Source organism: Ahaetulla prasina, chromosome 10 (assembly GCF_028640845.1).
Source record: "Ahaetulla prasina isolate Xishuangbanna chromosome 10, ASM2864084v1, whole genome shotgun sequence".
Taxonomy (NCBI): Eukaryota; Metazoa; Chordata; class Lepidosauria; order Squamata; family Colubridae; genus Ahaetulla; species Ahaetulla prasina.
In genome coordinates, this window is record NC_080548.1 from 10,242,288 (window position 1) to 10,260,282 (window position 17,995).

General features: G+C 39.2%; 1 protein-coding gene across 4 annotated transcripts in view; it reads left to right on the forward strand.

The window, feature by feature from the left end:
• Positions 1–2,512: 2,512 nt before the first annotated feature.
• ZMYM4 (zinc finger MYM-type containing 4) overlaps positions 2,513–17,995 on the forward strand; it is a 52,577-nt gene continuing 37,094 nt past the window's right edge. The window contains exons 1-2 of one of the 4 annotated variants that reach the window (XM_058195674.1): positions 2,803–2,918; positions 3,376–3,466. The gene's annotated coding sequence lies outside the window, so the exon portion shown is untranslated. Of the gene's footprint in view, positions 2,919–3,375; positions 3,467–4,584; positions 4,604–11,450; positions 11,601–17,995 lie in introns of those variants that run through there. The other 3 variants (XM_058195676.1, XM_058195673.1, XM_058195675.1) reach the window with 3 other exon arrangements.

Sequence of the window (17,995 nt, forward strand, 5' to 3'; positions counted from 1 at the left end):
CATATCTTTATATATATTGTCAGGGATGAGCGCCAGAGCCCCAAAACATGTAGTTTGATATAGGCACTAAAGTAAACGCTGTCAGATGATAGATGTCAGATGACACAGGAAGTGTGCAGATATGGAGATGGTTAACTATGGGCAGCTTTTTGCAGATGCTGGATCCTTTTTGAGCCCTAGCACCTATTTTTAAAAAGAACTGGATATTTGCTCACCCAAAATGGGAAGCTCAGTATGACCAAAGCTTACCCAAAATTTAAATGAGGCTCCACAGCTGGACCACTGCGCTTGTCGGCCTTCCAAAAGCAGCTAGCGGCACATTCAACTTTTCATAACCTCTTGTAGGTTATGCAACATTTTAGCAATGAGACTTTGTTGCATTACTGAACAATGAGGCCTTTCTATTAATGCATCCACCGATGATATCTATTTATTTGCTTTAACGGGTTTAATTGGAATCCGGATCCTTTACCAACGGGCAAGGTCATTTGTGCTGGAAGCAGCACTCCTTTGCACCCTTTCTGGCTTAAAAAGATTTGGAAAAGAAAAGGCTAGAAGGCTGGTGGAAAACAGCTATGGCCAAAGATGCTATGGCGGCCACTCAGCGCCTGCGCAAAGGAGCATCCAGCACCAGGATGCTGTAGAGCAGGGGTTTCCAACCTTGGCAACTTTAAGCCTGGAGGACTTAAAGTTGCCAAGGTTGGAGACCCCTGCTCTAGAGTGGCGGGGTAGCCTTGCCCTTTCCAATGGCTTACTAAAGCCAAATCCATCTCTTATTCTAACTCCCCCTTTAAGCTTCTTAATTTTAGCTTCCTATTGGCTCATGACTCTTCCTCCTGACCCATTTTCTTGGCTGGGCTCTTCCTCCAGAAAAGGGGTGCGTGGCCCTTTAAGAGGGCGCCATTCTAAAACCAGTCCTAACGTGCTCCAACCTCCACAGGATGGGCCTCGACTGCGCCGGCGCGAAAGGGAGGAGACCAGGAGGAGCCGGGAAAAAAAGGGCAGGGCGATGAGCTGAGGGGCGTGCGCCTGCGCCGGGCGCCTGCGCACTAGCCTTCTCCCCGCCCCTCTCGGCTTGGGCAGGTCTCTGCAGCTTTAAGAGGGTCGCGCGGCCTGGAGGGTCCAGCCGACCGTCGCCTCAGTTTGGGCTCGGTTGCTTTCCTTTTTCTCTTCTCTTTCCTTTTTTTTTTTTCCTTTTCCCCCGTGGAGGGCTTGGACCCCTCGAGCTCCTGAGGGAGGCGCTGTGCCCCAGCCCACCCGCCGCCTCGCGCGCCTCCCGAAGGCGCCTGGGGACCTTCCCGGAGCGCCCTCTGAGGTGGGAGCAGCACCCACGCCCGTTTCCCCTCGGCCTGGGAGCGAGGAAGAGGACAGCCTCCCCCTCCCCCTCCCCCTTGGCGGCGGAGGCCCCCCAAAATGGCGGCGGCCAAGGAGGAGGGGCCAGGACCGCGCGCCAGAGTGAGTGGGCGGGGCTGGAGGCGGGGTCAGGGAGGGAGGTGGGGAGCCTGGTTGATGGTTCAGCTGGAGGGTCCAATGGAGTCCAGGGCGGTTGTGGAGCTAAGACATGTGGGGAGGGTCCCTGTGGGGGGATGGAGGAGGCTGGAGAGGATGCCTTAAGACTTGGGTGGTGGAGGTGGGAGTGTGGTGGAGCTGGGGGTTGGGGGGTCGTCCAGCAGTGTTGACCCAGGCAATGAGAGCCTGCAAAGCTGAAGAGAGAAGAATTGTGGGAAGGGTCACTGCCGGTGGGGGGGATTTTTGGAGGGTGGCCTTGATGCATTTGGGGGCTCTGCCCCCTTGGGTGGCAGGGAAGAGAGTAAAGGGGGGGTCAGGGATACTGGGGGTGGGGAAGCTTCGTTGGAGCAAAGCCAGAGAGGAGTTTCATGGGCTAGTTTTTTTTTTCCTTCGGGGGCAGCAGATCTAGCAGGCTGGGAGAAGGCGTGAAGATGTTGGAAAGGCGGGATGCACCTGTCCCAGGGAGAAGGCCCTTAGAGTGGAACAGCTGAAAGGTAACAGAAGGCTGAGAGTGGAAAAGTTGGGTCATGGGGGGAAAGGAGCGTGGGTAAAAGGGAGACAGATTAGAGCAGGGGTCTCCAACCTTGGCAACTTTAAGCCTGGCGGACTTCAACTCCCAAAGTTGAAGTCCGCCAGGCTTAAAGTTGCCAAGGTTGGAGACCCCTGCTCTAGAGTGGCGGGGTAGCCTTGCCCTTTCCAATGGCTTACTAAAGCCAAATCCATCTCTTATTCTAACTCCCCCTTTAAGCTTCTTAATTTTAGCTTCCTATTGGCTCATGACTCTTCCTCCTGACCCATTTTCTTGGCTGGGCTCTTCCTCCAGAAAAGGGGTGCGTGGCCCTTTAAGAGGGCGCCATTCTAAAACCAGTCCTAACGTGCTCCAACCTCCACAGGATGGGCCTCGACTGCGCCGGCGCGAAAGGGAGGAGACCAGGAGGAGCCGGGAAAAAAAGGGCAGGGCGATGAGCTGAGGGGCGTGCGCCTGCGCCGGGCGCCTGCGCACTAGCCTTCTCCCCGCCCCTCTCGGCTTGGGCAGGTCTCTGCAGCTTTAAGAGGGTCGCGCGGCCTGGAGGGTCCAGCCGACCGTCGCCTCAGTTTGGGCTCGGTTGCTTTCCTTTTTCTCTTCTCTTTCCTTTTTTTTTTTTTCCTTTTCCCCCGTGGAGGGCTTGGACCCCTCGAGCTCCTGAGGGAGGCGCTGTGCCCCAGCCCACCCGCCGCCTCGCGCGTCTCCCGAAGGCGCCTGGGGACCTTCCCGGAGCGCCCTCTGAGGTGGGAGCAGCACCCACGCCCGTTTCCCCTCGGCCTGGGAGCGAGAAAGAGGACAGCCTCCCCCTCCCCCTCCCCATTGGCGGCGGAGGCCCCCCAAAATGGCGGCGGCCAAGGAGGAGGGGCCAGGACCGCGCGCCAGAGTGAGTGGGCGGGGCCGGAGGCGGGGTCAGGGAGGGAGGTGGGGAGCCTGGTTGATGGTTCAGCTGGAGGGTCCAATGGAGTCCAGGGCGGTTGTGGAGCTAAGACATGTGGGGAGGGTCCCTGTGGGGGGGTGGAGGAGGCTGGAGAGGATGCCTTAAGACTTGGGTGGTGGAGGTGGGAGTGTGGTGGAGCTGGGGGTTGGGGGGGGGTCGTCCAGCAGTGTTGACCCAGGCAATGAGAGCCTGCAAAGCTGGAGAGAGAAGAATTGTGGGAAGGGTCACTGCCGGTGGGGGATTTTGGAGGTGGCCTTGATGCATTTGGGGGCTCTGCCCCCTTGGGTGGCAGGGAAGAGAGTAAAGGGGGGGTCAGGGATACTGGGGGTGGGGAAGCTTCGTTGGAGCAAAGCCAGAGAGGAGTTTCATGGGCTAGTTTTTTTTTTTCCTTCGGGGGCAGCAGATCTAGCAGGCTGGGAGAAGGCGTGAAGATGTTGGAAAGGCGGGATGCACCTGTCCCAGGGAGAAGGCCCTTAGAGTGGAACAGCTGAAAGGTAACAGAAGGCTGAGAGTGGAAAAGTTGGGTCATGGGGGGAAAGGAGCGTGGGTAAAAGGGAGACAGATTAGAGCAGGGGTCTCCAACCTTGGCAGCTTTAAGCCTGGCGGACTTCAACTTCCAAAGTTGAAGTCCGCCAGGCTTAAAGTTGCCAAAGTTGGAGACCCCTGGATTAGAGGATATGTATATGGGCAAAAAGGTGCTTGGGTACCAAGAAAACGGGGGTTAGGGTTAGGGTTATTTGCATTCAGATTTATCCTTGTAAGTTAACATCTTGATAATGGTGGAGCCAAAAGGCATTGGTAGGTTAACAGTTAAAAGACATATTCAAAAAGTCTTGGGTATCTATCTCTGCAACCTTCCTCTTGGGAGGATACTGCTAGATTACAGTATTTCTTAAAAGAGTAAAAGTGATGACTTGTATTGATTTTCATTATTTCTCCTTTTTGGCCCATGACTGGAGCTTTCAAAAGAGGCCTTTTGTGATATTCAGCCTAGTAAACCGGTTTGGAATAGTGACTTGCCAAATACTGGATAACATCAGGGTATTTTTTCAGCTAAAGGTGGATTCAGCTTGGTGAGCTTGACATTAATGCGATGTGTTTCTATGGGAGTTTCATGCAACCTTGGTGTTGGCTCTATTTCTTATTACTGGAATATAATAATGAGTAATGTTTCCGACATGTAGTCTAAGCTGTCTGATCATTTCCTTTTCAAATTAGCTTCTTGAAATATCGTCACATATATGTGCACTTGCACTTCATTGTTGTATTATTTTTTAATAGGTCTAAGAACAATATGCAGAGTAAACTGTAAAAAGGTTTTATCATGAGTGTACTCAAATTACAGTGCCTAGTTAAAAAAAATAAACCACAAATCTTATCTTTAAAAAAATGGATAAAAGTACAATGAATATCAAAATCCTGCTATTGGTAATGACATTTTGATTCTCTTGGCAAATGAAGGACTTCAGTTACAGAGAAGGGAACTAGTATGTAATTGAAAAATCTATTTTAAACTTTCTCTCCTGCTGGTCAAACTACATGCCTTTTCCACTAGAATTTTGCTGCAGTCCCACCTATGTTTTGTGATGTCATAGCATGGAAGAGATGGAGTTTGCTGTATCAAGTAGAAGGTATGCCTGCTGATATGCTTGTGTTTGGGGTGAAGATGAAGATTCTGGCTATGTGTGTGAGCTGCTCACAATTTTAGCACAAGTTTTAACTGATATTTTTTATCAATAACATTTGCTTTGGCTTGGATCTTCTAAAAATATAACAATTTTAAGTTCATGGAAAGGGGCTTTGGTTTTTCTCCCTAAAAATTAACTCCTGAGAATTGGGGGATTCATGTGAAGAGGCTGCAAATAGCATTCTGCAATTAGATGAAGAATTACAGACAATTGTCTCTTTTATATGAATGGAAAGGCAACTTGAAATCTATGCCAATATTTTGTGTTACTAACATGTTGGATGACATCTCTTATAATTAATGCAGAATTTGTATAAATAGACATTTATTAGATACCAGCTACCACATGCATATAATAGTTTATTCTTGTCAAGGAAAAATATATATCATTTGATTAATTGTCAGGATAATAATGTAACTGCATTTTAATTGAAGTAGCTAATAAAGATACAATTTCTTATACTTACTACACATTTTATTTTAGCCCTGAGTAATGCAGTCAAACTTAGATTTGAGTAGCTGGGTGAGTAGCAGTAATTGTCCCATTGTGATTCTAAATTAAAATGATACATGCTTAAAACTTTTGACATTAGTGTCAAATCAATTTGTTTATTTCATAGTTTAATTTTTCTATTATAAATGAAGTTTTATTCTACACATTTCATTCCGTGCTGTAGCTTTTCTAGAGAAATGAGGAAATATTTTTCATTGAAAAATAAAACTTTAAACTGTTGAGAATTGCTATTCCATTATACTAATATAGACATTACCCATCAAACTATCAGTGAAATGTGATTTCTGGAAAGTTTTGAATCAAAGTTTCCCTAAATGAATGAAAATCTATTATAGCATTTTTTAAAAAATATGAGAGGCTATTTTTCTGGTGGTGAGGCCACTAGCTAGAAACCAGGAGACTGTGACCCAAAAGGTGCTTTTTTCAAGAGGCAACTGGGTTTTCTATTTTTTCTTTGAAGAGGTTTCACTTCTCATCCAAGAAGCTTCTTCAGCTCTTGGATGAGAAGCGAAACGTCTTCAAAGAAGAAACAGAAAGTCCTGTTGCCTCTTGAAAAAGCACCTTTGGGACACCATGACCTGGATGACTGAGAATCTCCATAGACAGGAGGCTGTGAGTTTTAGTCCTGCTTTAGGCATGAAAACCAGCTGAATGATTTTGAGCAAGTTCCTTTCTCTCAGTGCATAATGTCTGGCTTGGGCAATAAATTGGGCAATAAGCTGGCCCATCAATTCCTGTCATGACCAATGGATCGATATTCAACTGTTCCAAAACTAAAAAAGTGCTGTAGAAAAAATTCTAGGATGAAGAAAAAAAACCTAACGTAATGTTAAGTAACTATTAAGCAACATATTCAGTATTATAATTGGTGAATGGAGGCATTGGTTTAATAAAGTGGATATTATTTTAATGATAACAGCTTTTATTAAGCAAGCCAACGTAAAAACAATTTACATGAGCTTGTTTGGACAAATCATAATTTTAGCCATGAAAAAGACAAACTAGTCAGAGTACAAAGCTTAATCATGTAACGCTATTTGTTTAAATATATTCTTTGGACATGAAAGATATAGTTAGGACCACTAATTGCCAAAAAATATAATTCATTAGATGGATATTATTTTAATATATAAATCAGTTTTAAAAGAATCAAAACCAATACTCAGTGAAAATAGACACCTGATGACCAGGTGAGGATCAGGGGCTGCCATAAGAAACCCTTCTTACTTTCAGTTTGTCTCTGAAGTACATGAACTATAATTTTGAAAAATGATAATTTTTCTGAAATTATTAAGACTGAAAAATCCAGTAAAAGATGAGAAAGAAATCTGTATGCAAAAAGAAGAGTAGCAAATTTGGTGGATCAGAAGTGTAAAAACTTACCTTCCTCGTTATTCAGATGATTGTTGTTGTTATTGTTATTATTTTGCCAAAGACAGAATATCACGTTATTTAAATTTTCCATTGCTACCCTTAGCTTTGCTAATAAATCAAATTTCAACTTCTTAAATTGGATATTGATAGTGATTCAGTTTGAAATACCTTTTCCATGCTTGCTTTGAATGCTTTTTTTTTTTTTTTTGCTCCTTGGATATAAAACCATCATATTAATTATTTATCTTAGAGGAGTTTCTGGGGAAATTAATGAGAATTGCATAAAGCTGTTGCATGCTAAACATTTTTCAGAAAAGAATATTCAATATGATTATGATTGTGTTGGTAAGTTTTATGCTTGTCAGTCATTGCACAGTAATGCTGAAATTAAATTTTCCAAACTTCTGAATTCACATGAGGCTTCATTTTTTATAGTTTATTTAATTTTTTATACTACCTTGCCTTTGGAAAAAGCAAACAACTTTTATTGAATATCAAGAATCAAATCAGGGTTTCTAATTAATTGTAGTTCCTGGCCAAAACTGAGAAGCATCAATTATTAAGAGATTGAGTTCATATAATTTGCAACAATATGGCATAGCCAAGAGGGCTTTTTTCTAGCAAATTATTTGGAATTGATTATTTGCACCAACTTGATTGGCCAAGAGAGTTGGTGTGCCATATGTTCAAAACAACTTCAACTGTTTCAAATCTAGATTAGGAATGAAATCAAAGTAATACAAAATATGAAAGCATAATACTATAAAAAATGTTCCACTCTTTTTGCTAGTCTAATGTAATGCAATTTTCCATAGTTTCTTGCTTCCCAGATATATTATTTGCACTGTAGTTATTAGGATCTAATAACTGACTAATTTTCAGTCACAATGTATCTGGAAGGTGCCAGTCGGGAAGAATGTTTTACTACTAGAATTACATTTAGAAAAAATAGTTCTTAGTTGCTCCCCATGGCCTGAAAGCAAAATAAGTTATGCCAAACCCTTAAAGACTGTGTAATTGCATTTTTACAGTACATGAAGATTTATCTGTATTTTCATAACTGTACAAGTTATAGTATTGGTTTTCTGCTTTTATTTCAGAAATCTTTTAACTTCATTGTATGGTGTATGTATATTGTCTGCAAAAAAAATGTAAAATTGCTTGAAATTAAAACAGTATTGATTTGTGTTTATTTAGTAAAACCAAGCTAAAATAATATCAATCATGTTTTTTTATATTGTATTGATATATGATACAATTTTTTAATAGTGAAAAGGGAGTAAGAGTGAAGGTGTTCTGTACCATTCTACTTTGAATTTAGTTCTAGTTATTTCATTTGGGCTTATTTACATAATGCCTGAATAGGAGTACAGGCCAAGGATTAAATTATTCAACTACCAAGGATATTTTATTAGCATATCTTAAACTTCATATTTAAAAAACTTTATAGCATAGCCCAATAGTTATTTGGGGGCATATTTATATATTTTAAAGATGGAATAACTGAGACTTTAAGGGAAATATTAGGATATTGGAAACATTACTATAGTGTGCCTGAAGATCTGTACTCATTTACATGTAATTGTACATTTACAAGTTTTAATTTCAAAATTGACTAGCAATATAGTCATTACACTTCCCAGTTTGATAATGTTATACTAATTGATTAGAGATGTTTTCCATTTCTAAAAAATACATCATTTCACTTTCATTGAAAATATATGACAGTAAGTACAGCTTATCCAAAGAAAAGCTTGGATACAATCAATGTGCGCTCCTTTGCTGGCTTAAAGTAATTGTTTTTGAAGCCCTTTGCTAGTTTTCTTATTTTTATATCTGTATTCTACTTTTCAGCTAGTAGGCTGAAGGTAATTCACACCTTTAAATTTATAAGCATAATGCAGAAGAGAGAGGGAAGAAAGATGAAAGCATAGTTAAGTGTATTATTCATATTTGAAAAGAATTATTTTAGCTCTTGTTTACCCAAAACCACTGTTAATATTTTCACCAGCAAATGCGTGTTTGATTTTATTTAAAACATGTTTTAATTCTGTACATCACATGTTTAGGTGTATCCGGGTAATTCCCAAACTTACCTATAAAAACATAATTGCATGGCTTTCATGTGGTCATTTACCAAATTCACCCAGCAGATGTGAATAGATTATATTCCGAGACCCACCCAAATATATTTTGAATTAATTGTTACACTTTTATTTCTTTAATTCATAGCAAATGGCAGCCTCTATGATCTGGGCAGATAGTACTATTTGGATGAGGAACCATTTGGAAATCCCAGGGCTGTAGACTAGACTGGAAAATTTAAAAATATCCTAGAAGAAGACAATAAGAAATCATTTTCTTGTAAAAAAGATGCTGAGACTCTAGAAAGAGTGCAGAGAAGAGCAACAAAGATGATTAGGGGACTGGAGGCTAAAACATATGAAGAACGGTTGCAGGAACTCGGTATGTCTAGTTTAATAAAAAGAAGGACTAGGGGAGACATGATAGCAGTGTTCCAATATCTCAGGGGTTGTCACAAAGAAGAGGGAGTCCGGCTGTTCTCCAAAGCACCAGAGGGTAGAACAAGAAGCAGTAGGTGGAAACTAATCAAGGAAAGAAGCAACTTAGAACTAAGGAGAAATTTCCTGACAGAACAATTAATAAGTGGAACAACTTGCCTTCAGAAGTTGTAAATGCTCCAACACTGGAAATTTTAAAGAAAATGTTGGATAACCATCTGAGATGGTGTAGGATTTCCTGCCTGGGCAGGGGGTTGGACTAGAAGGCCTCCAAGGTCCCTTCCAACTCTGTTGTTATTATTTCTATATTATGCCAATAATACAGCAGACTGTGTTCATCAGGATTTGAGCTTGGTTTAAAGGAGACATTCCTTTTATCTTGGACCAGTTGAATTTAATTTAATAATTTAAAAGAACATCAGAGAATACAATCAATTCTCCAAAGTACCACTTTGCCTATGCTGGACAGTTCTGTCACCCAGGCTGCTACCAGTAGTTATAGTTTAGTAATCCCTAAGAGGGCACAAATGAGTTATCTGCATAGGCCTAGTTTGCATAGGCAAATACATGATTTTCCAATACCAAGTGGTTGCGAGCAGAATTTAGAAACTGCTTGTTGAAAAATCATGCTTATTGTGATTATTGTGATCCAAACACAGAATATGCTACAGGTTCCGTGATCTGTCTAGCAGAGGAGCTGGATTTGGGAGCATACTAAGCACATGCCGTATGCAATGTGGTGGTTATGCCCAAAAGTCTGTAATTGTTGTAGGCTATTCGTTCTAAACAGCCAGAATGTGATACAGGAGATCTGTGGCAGGAATTTCATGTGGGATCTGGGACTTTTAGTCTGCTGGGATCTGAAATATATGCTGCATTACACACATCATTGCTAACAATAATAATAATAATCTGGCTGGCTGGCTGCGCAACTAACCATAATGCATTTGGCATTCCTGCCTTAACTATCAATTTATAAACTATCAGTTTATGTGGGTTTCTTGATTTTTTTATAATGTTCTCAGATTAATGAGGCTTTTACATTTTTAATAATTATGGTAACCCATGAAATTTTAGTTATCAAGGAAAAGTATGATCAATGAGTAACAGATTTGGGGAGCGTGTGTGAGAAGGAAGGGAGAGAGAGAATTGGATTTGTTTTTTTAAAGGAAAGCAATTCATTCTTGATAGTTGTGGATGTTTCCCTGATGAGATTTTCCTCCTCCTGGCACGATCTTTTCCTGTATGGGGGGAATACACAGATATTCCATGAGTCAAATGGCAGTTTCAAGAGAGAAAGAGTTTTTATAGCAAGAATGAGTTCATCCCCACCCCCCAGATCCATATAACAAAGCCTTGTTTTCTCTTTCTTTCCCCCCTTCTGCTTTTAGCTCTTTTAAAACTTTGGGGTCATCCACAAAAATCACCTGTGTCAACATCATAGAACTGTTCATAAACTTGATAATCTGGAATTGCTTCAATTGCAGCTCCATTATAGTAACTTTGACGATGTTGTTGGCAAGCGGACTTAGACAAAAATTAGGGACCATGGGGTATGCATGTATATGCGACAGAGAAAGACACATATTGGATGTGTTTTCTTGAAGGTTTTTGGATGCTTTTCTTGAAGGGTTTTTTTTTTTGGGTGGAATGTTTTCTTTTCAAAAAGATTGAGAATATTGAATAAGTGAAAATGCTGCTGAAATCTTATGTCCACGTTTTAAAAACTGGATCAACTTCAAGGGAATTTTCAATCTGTATTTTTTTTGTCCTGTGTTCTTTGGTGTTTCTGATTGAGGGGATTTCTAAACCGATTTGTAATATGACCCAAGGGTCTATATTGTTCTATACTGTTATGAAATCAGTGATTTCTTTTCGGGGGGGGTGTTACATTGAGATATTCATATGCTCCTACTCTTGCCCATGCAGATCTTATGCTATAGAGGTGCTTTTGCATGTAAAGAGCTGGTTTGGAGTAGTGGTTAAGGTACTGGTCTAGAAACCAGGAGACTGTGAATTCTTGCCTTAGACATAAATGCCTGCTGGATGCCAGTCATTTTCACAGTCAGTCCAATCCACTTCACAGGGTTGTTGTGGGGAAAAATAAGAGGAAGAAGTATTTGGTATGTTGCCACTCTGAGTTACTTGCCAACTAATAAAGGGAAGTTAAAAATCAAACAAACAAACGAATGTCCCAGATTAAATCTTGGATTCTCCAGGTATGGCTGAGAAATAATGGTGCCTGATTCCATGGATAGCATAGCTATCGGTACCTCTAGACATATAGATCAACCAATGGTTTTATCTGGAAAAACCAGTTTCATATGACTGAAGTATTTTTGTGTTTAATACTTAGAGCTTCCATGAGCATAGTTGGAGGAAATGGAACAAAGAATGATAAAGCAACATCAAAGCAGTGTCCCTGCTACAAGAAATCACTGCATATCCCTGATTGCAGTCCTCTCATGAGCAAAACTGCTGGTAGTGTTTGAGGAAAACAAGTTATTGCTGAAATAGAACAGAAAACCTAGGTATAATTATCACATATGGCTAATACTGAATTTCCAACTTCTGGAAGGTGCCAAGATTTAAGTAATCTTCCTCCTCCTTCAGGAGGAATACAAATGTAAAACAATTGTATTTTTTTACACGTAAAAATAAATTCAGTGGGGTGCTTTAAAAAAATCAATTTCTATACAAAGCTGAATTAAAGCTGTTTTAGAAGATATTGGTCCAAATTATATAGCTGCTGTTGTTAGATTTTGTTTTAGTGATCTAATGTTGCTTGAATATTTTGTTGTCATATTTGCCCCTTTGAAAAGCAGCTTCAAACGTGTGTGTGTGTGTGTGTGGATTTGTCATGAATCTCATTTTGTGTTTGTGTGTGTCTTCCATTTATTACAGTGTAAATAGCAGAATCATGCATGTCCTTGAGGAATTCTGTGGTGGGTTTAATTTCCCCCATATTACTTCTCTGTCTTCTTTTTATCAGCTGCTGAATATGTGACATTTTTCTTCATATCTTGACAAACCTCAACTACTGATTGTCAAGCTGCCGTTAAGGAAACAAAAGTAGAAACTAGTAAAAAAAATGCTATTGATCCAAGATACTGATATTGTTATTATTGCCTACAAAATACATAGTTTTCCCTAACACCCTTACCCGAATCACTTGGTTCAATCTATTCTTGAACCATTTGAACAAGTCAACATTTCCACCTGACTTTGCCTTGCGTGAGAAAACATAAAACAGGCATGTATTGTATTTTCACTTACCTTGAACAGCTCCTTTAAGTTGGGAGCTATAATCAAACTCATTTTTAGCCATGCTGGGAATGTTCTTGAATAAAGAGGGCAGGTGAACACCCAATTGCATTGGAGAGGATGAGCATGCAACAACCCTCCCCTTGCAGTTTGGGTGGCTGACCGGCTGGCGCTAGACACGGGCAGCTGCAACAGCTGCTAATGCTAGGGGGCTCCACACTTCCAGCAAAACCTTCCTGAGTTCACAGCTCGAGCAAGCTCTCTTCTTAGTTGCACTCTATGGCTGTCCTGACCTCTAGAGGTTCACTTCCTGTTGGAAATGCTGCTTTTCCTGCAGCAGGTATATGCAGCAGGCTGGCTCTTTGTTACCCACTGCACTTCTTTCTCCTCTCTCTTTAGATGCTATGAAGGTAGGAATTGATACCCTGCAAAGATATCCCGAAAAGGCACTTGCCTGTGGAATGACCATGGTTTCTCTGAATGATAAAGGGAGTTTCTCAAGCCTAGGGGAGGGGGAGGGGACTGATATTGACTAAAGTGTTTAACATTCCCCCCTCCTCTCTCTCATCAGTGTGTCCCAGGGCTGGGAGTTACTACCTAGAGTAGACATTATTTTGTCAGGGTTTAGGAATATCTGAAATTTTGATGCTGTTGCATAAATGATTTGCCTAGTTTGCAACGTTTTTTTTAAAAGAAGCAGTTTGTCTTAAAAGCATGCTACATGCAAGTTGAAAATGTGTTGTTATGGTTCTTCAGTTTCAGAAGAAAAACTGAAGTTCTGAGAACTTAATATAATAGACTTAAAACATTATTGGGTCATAGACATTCCCCCCCCCAAAAAAAATGTTGCTGTGTGTCAGTCTTGTCAGTCTCAATTTGTTAAGATACACCACTTCTATTTTTGTGTTACAAAAATTAAGAGATTTGAATTAAAAATGTACTTTCTAAAAGCTGTTGGAATATTTGTTTTACATTTCAATGTTGTCCTATCGTAATGGGGTCAAGGTTTTGGTTATTTCCTTATGGATTTGGGGTAATAAAAAGTTACGATATTGGGAAAAGTTGATTAAATGTAATGGCTGTCTGAGAAAGGGATTACTGTTAATAAAAGGAAGCGTAGTTCAATGACCGAGCACATAATTTACAAGGAGAACATTTGGGGCCGGTTACTACGGTAGCATTTCAAGGATTAGTAGAAAATACATCTTCTCTAAAACTGCTGGTTAGTATTAATAGTACTTAATTAGTTACATCAGTAGATCCATTTAATACAAGGATGATTTCAATATTTCTATTTTTATATGTCGCTCTTCTGAAACAGGATGACTTGGCAATTTTCACAATCTTGCAGAGTAGGCCAGTATTTTTAATTCCACATTGCAGCTAGAAGATCGCATTTTTGAGTGTTCATATTTGCATGTTTATTTTTTATTTATTTAAACAATTTACATGGTCATCCATCTTTACTTCTGTAACTCTTTACATTTCACAGCACTTCTAATATCAGGAATATCAATATTAGGGCAACTGTTCACATATATTATTTGTCCTGATGTATCTTTTCTGGGGTATTTCTTTTGAAATAGTGTTTTGGGCTACAGTATATTAAGTTATTGTAGATCAGATGCAATTCCTTTTATGGGCCTTGACTATGCATTCTGTATAATGTAAAAGAAGGAAAACACATATAACGTAGAAAATTCATAATTATAATATTCAACTTTTTATTTATATGAAAATGTAATGGCTCTATTACAAAGTTTGAGAGCTAATAGAAAATATAGTAATACTTTTGTCCAAAAATATAAGTCACAAATATTCCAAAAGAAGTTTGCCTTGCAGCAAACTGATGATAATATACACTAAACCCCAGGACACCTTTATTCCAATTTAAGTTTGCCTGATGTCACTAGGACAGTTTGTTTAAAAGAAGTGTGAGAATTAAATGGGAGAATTTGCCTTGCAAAAAGGGCAAAATAACAATTGTGTCTTTTGAAGGGTTATTTGTAAAATTATCAGACCATTTAACATGCAAATTCCTTTCTTGTGCGGAAAGGATTAGTTCTGCTTTTAACTCCACCCAACTCCATGGCAGCAAATAAGTTGGAAGATATGATCCAGGATCTCCTGAATGATTTTGGTGTTGGGGTTAGCTATATGGTATATTTAAAATAAATTTAAAACAATTTTTTATTTTGTTCATGGATCTGTAAAATTTCACATAATTTGGCAATGTTTGTTACAATATAAGTAATTATGTAACAGTATCTGTTTTGCACAATTTGGGGCCTGAAAGCATTTCTTAACAAAAAGTATGATAATAGGAATCCAAAGGTGGGAGAAAAGATTTTGAAATAGTGAGAAGCAAAGGAGAACTTGGTCTGGACTCTGGAGCAACAATTCCTTACCTGGTTGTCCTCTAGATATATAAACTTGAACTTCTAAAATTCTTAATGAAGGCCAGGTTAGTTGAGGCAGTCTGAGCTTGAGAAGATTTGTCAACTTGAAGCCATAAATACAGCACAAGAATTATACTTTCCTTTTATGTGATTCAAAAAAGTAGTGCTATAAAACTTGGATTAATATTGAAAACAGGCAAAAGGACTCCTGTTGACCGCCAGAAAGATGGATGAAGTGAGAAAAAAGGATCAAAAGTTTTTTATTAGATTTCACTCAGAAGTAATTTATGTCATTTGAAGGAGGAGGATGGAAAAGTTTGAGAAGTTAGAATTGAGTTGCTATAACTGTTATGCAGGGAACTCAGAAGTAAACCTTTTTGAAGTAAGCTGGACACAATTTTGGAATCGCCTCAAAGATGAGTTGATATTGCTTTTGCATCTGGCACTTTGAGTTGGCCTCTTAAAGTTTTGAAGGTGATTCCTACCTTGGAACAAGTTTGTGTGCTCCTGCACATAACATAGTAATATTTTAAAGCCAGCTTTAGTTTTGTTTTATTTCAAGAAATGAAATGCTCCATGTAATGTACTAACTTAACCTCGGTTTGATTGTTGCAATCTAAATTTAAAAAAAATTTTTTTACCAGTCCCATCTGTAGGAAGAGTGTAAGCATACATTTTTCTATAGGTATATAGCTTTCACTCAGGACAGTGTTCAGTTTGGAGATAAATGCATGTATAAGTGAAAACCACAAGTTTTCAGCACTAAGTTGTAAAGATGTTACAGTATCCTTTCTAATGCAAACTATGTAGCCAAACAATAACAAATGTATTTATTTTAGAAGCAAAGTATTTGCATTTTCACTTTTAACTTACTGAATTTTTTGTTTTGAATACATTGTTACATTTTGCAAACATATTGTACTGGAATTCAAATTTCATATTTTTAAAGCAGTAATAATAGAATATATAATTCTTAGGACCTCTTCTTAGAATCAGATCTAAATGATTTTACTAGACTTCAGTTTTATTCTTTTAACATTCTGGAATCAAAACTTTATCAGAAAAAATGTTGAAGCAAAAATGAGAGAAGCTAAAATGCCTCTCAAAAATAGAGAAGGGTCTTTACCTTTTGCTTTCTTATCAAAACCTAACCCATCTAAAATATGCTATGAAAATAAAAATTAAAACAAAACTGTCTAAATGGATAAAACCTGTTCTAAAAGGAAACAAGTATGGGCTAAAAATGCACTTTTATAGAATACCAAAACTTGGACAACTCAGGGAAAATAAGTTTTCCAGCTTGCCTTTAAAAAAAAACTGTGTTTCATCTCAAAAAAGTGTTTCTGTTGGCCACTCTTTCCTAATCTTGTGCCTTTCAGTTGTGTTGCTTGAATGCTGCTTAGGAGTCATAGCTGTCTTGATGGGAGTCATAATTCTGCATATCTGCAGGACATAAAGTTAGGGAGAAGGCTGATATAGATAGGACAAGTAAGTTGTAGTTGGGAGTATTTGCTGCTGCTCTGGAGAGACGGGAAGTGCGGTTTTATGTTGTGGATTTTAATGTTCTAAGTCATCCACCACAGTCAGTGTGTGTGAGTTGGGCAGCCATATAAATCTGTTTAATAAATACAATCAAATCTCAAAAAAAACCAATTCTGGATAAGGTTACAGCCAAAATAAATTATTTTCCATTAAAAATCTATAAACTACTGCTTGGTCCAAACAACTTCTACAAATGATTCCTAAAGCATACTGGCAGTCTCCCAAATTGTTAAACAATTGGCCAGACCAAATTAATACTACCTCGAACTGACTGAAGCTCTTAGCCGTGCCTGCAGGTTACTATGCAGAGGTATCTGTGTTTCAAAACTTAAAAAGAGTGCAGATGCTAGATGAAACCTTCAACCTTTGAGGGTATCATATTTTTGGGGAAGTCCCTAAAAGATCTTGCTCAAAGTTAAGGAGAAGTGGGTCCTTCCAGCCCACCTTTATTGGTGGCTACTGCAGGTAGTCTGCTGGGGTTCAGACTTAAATTATTTTCATCCCTGGTCTAGAACTGGAGGTAGGGGAGAATTCAGAACCTCTTGGAAAAGAACTGAATTGAACTAAAAGAAGATGGAGCAATAACCCAGCCATTCATGTCCTGACAAAATCTATCAGGAAAACATGGAAGTTGTTTTTGGCAAGATCTTTTGAAAGCGGCTCTCAAGATTCCCCTTTTCTCTACTATTACTGGATTCCTTCTAAATGCAGATGAGTGTTTTCACTGAATATAGAGTCAGTTCTTTACTACTATTTTTTTTACACCCATGTTTTTTAATCCTATGCTTCAAAGTTCTAAATTCTGCTTGTCTGTCTCTTAACTTACTGTTCTCTACTGCCATCTGTAGACCTTGATCTTGCTTGCCAGAAGCGTGGGAGAGTAAATCTCAGAAAAGATCATCTCTTGTCCATTATAGGAAAAATCTTCATGGAAAATCCTGTGTTCCAGTTAAAATATACAGAAGGATATTTATTTGTTTGTTTGTTTGTTTAGTGTATGGCATCTACAGAGGTCATGCAATCACTGATAATGATGGAAGGACATTTGTATTCGAGTATCTATGCATCTTGAAATTAAAAACTAGAGACCTGGCAAAGTATGTCACATATGTTGTACCGGTATTTATTTTATTGGTTTATTAGCCACCTCCATTTCTGTGACAGCATAAATATGTTCTTAAAACCAAAACAAAAGGAGGTTAATCATGGCAACTTTTAATGACTCACATCAGGGAAACCATAAATACTAATACAAGCATCAGTCAGACTCAGAAACCAGATCCCAAATTATGCTGCTCTGGGATCTGATGAAAGAGCCAAATTTTCAGAGGTTTCCTAAAAGTCAGCAGGGACATGGTTACGTAGATATCATAGAATAGAATAGAATAGAATAGAATAGAATAGAATAGAATAGAATAGAATAGAATAGAATAGAATTTTATTGGCCAAGTGTGATTGGACACACAAGGAATTTGTCTTTGGTGCATATGCTCTCAGTATACATAAAAGAAAAGATACGTTCATCAAGGTACAATATTTACAACACAATTGATGGTCAATATATCAATATAAATCATGAGGAATGCTGTTCCTGAGGGTAGGGGTGGCCAGAGAGAAGGCCCATCTCCAAGGCCCATAATGCAACCTATAAGAAAAGTCTGAAGAATGTGATATATTACATATTTCAGTAAAGTAAGAAAGAATCTGAACTCCAAACAAAC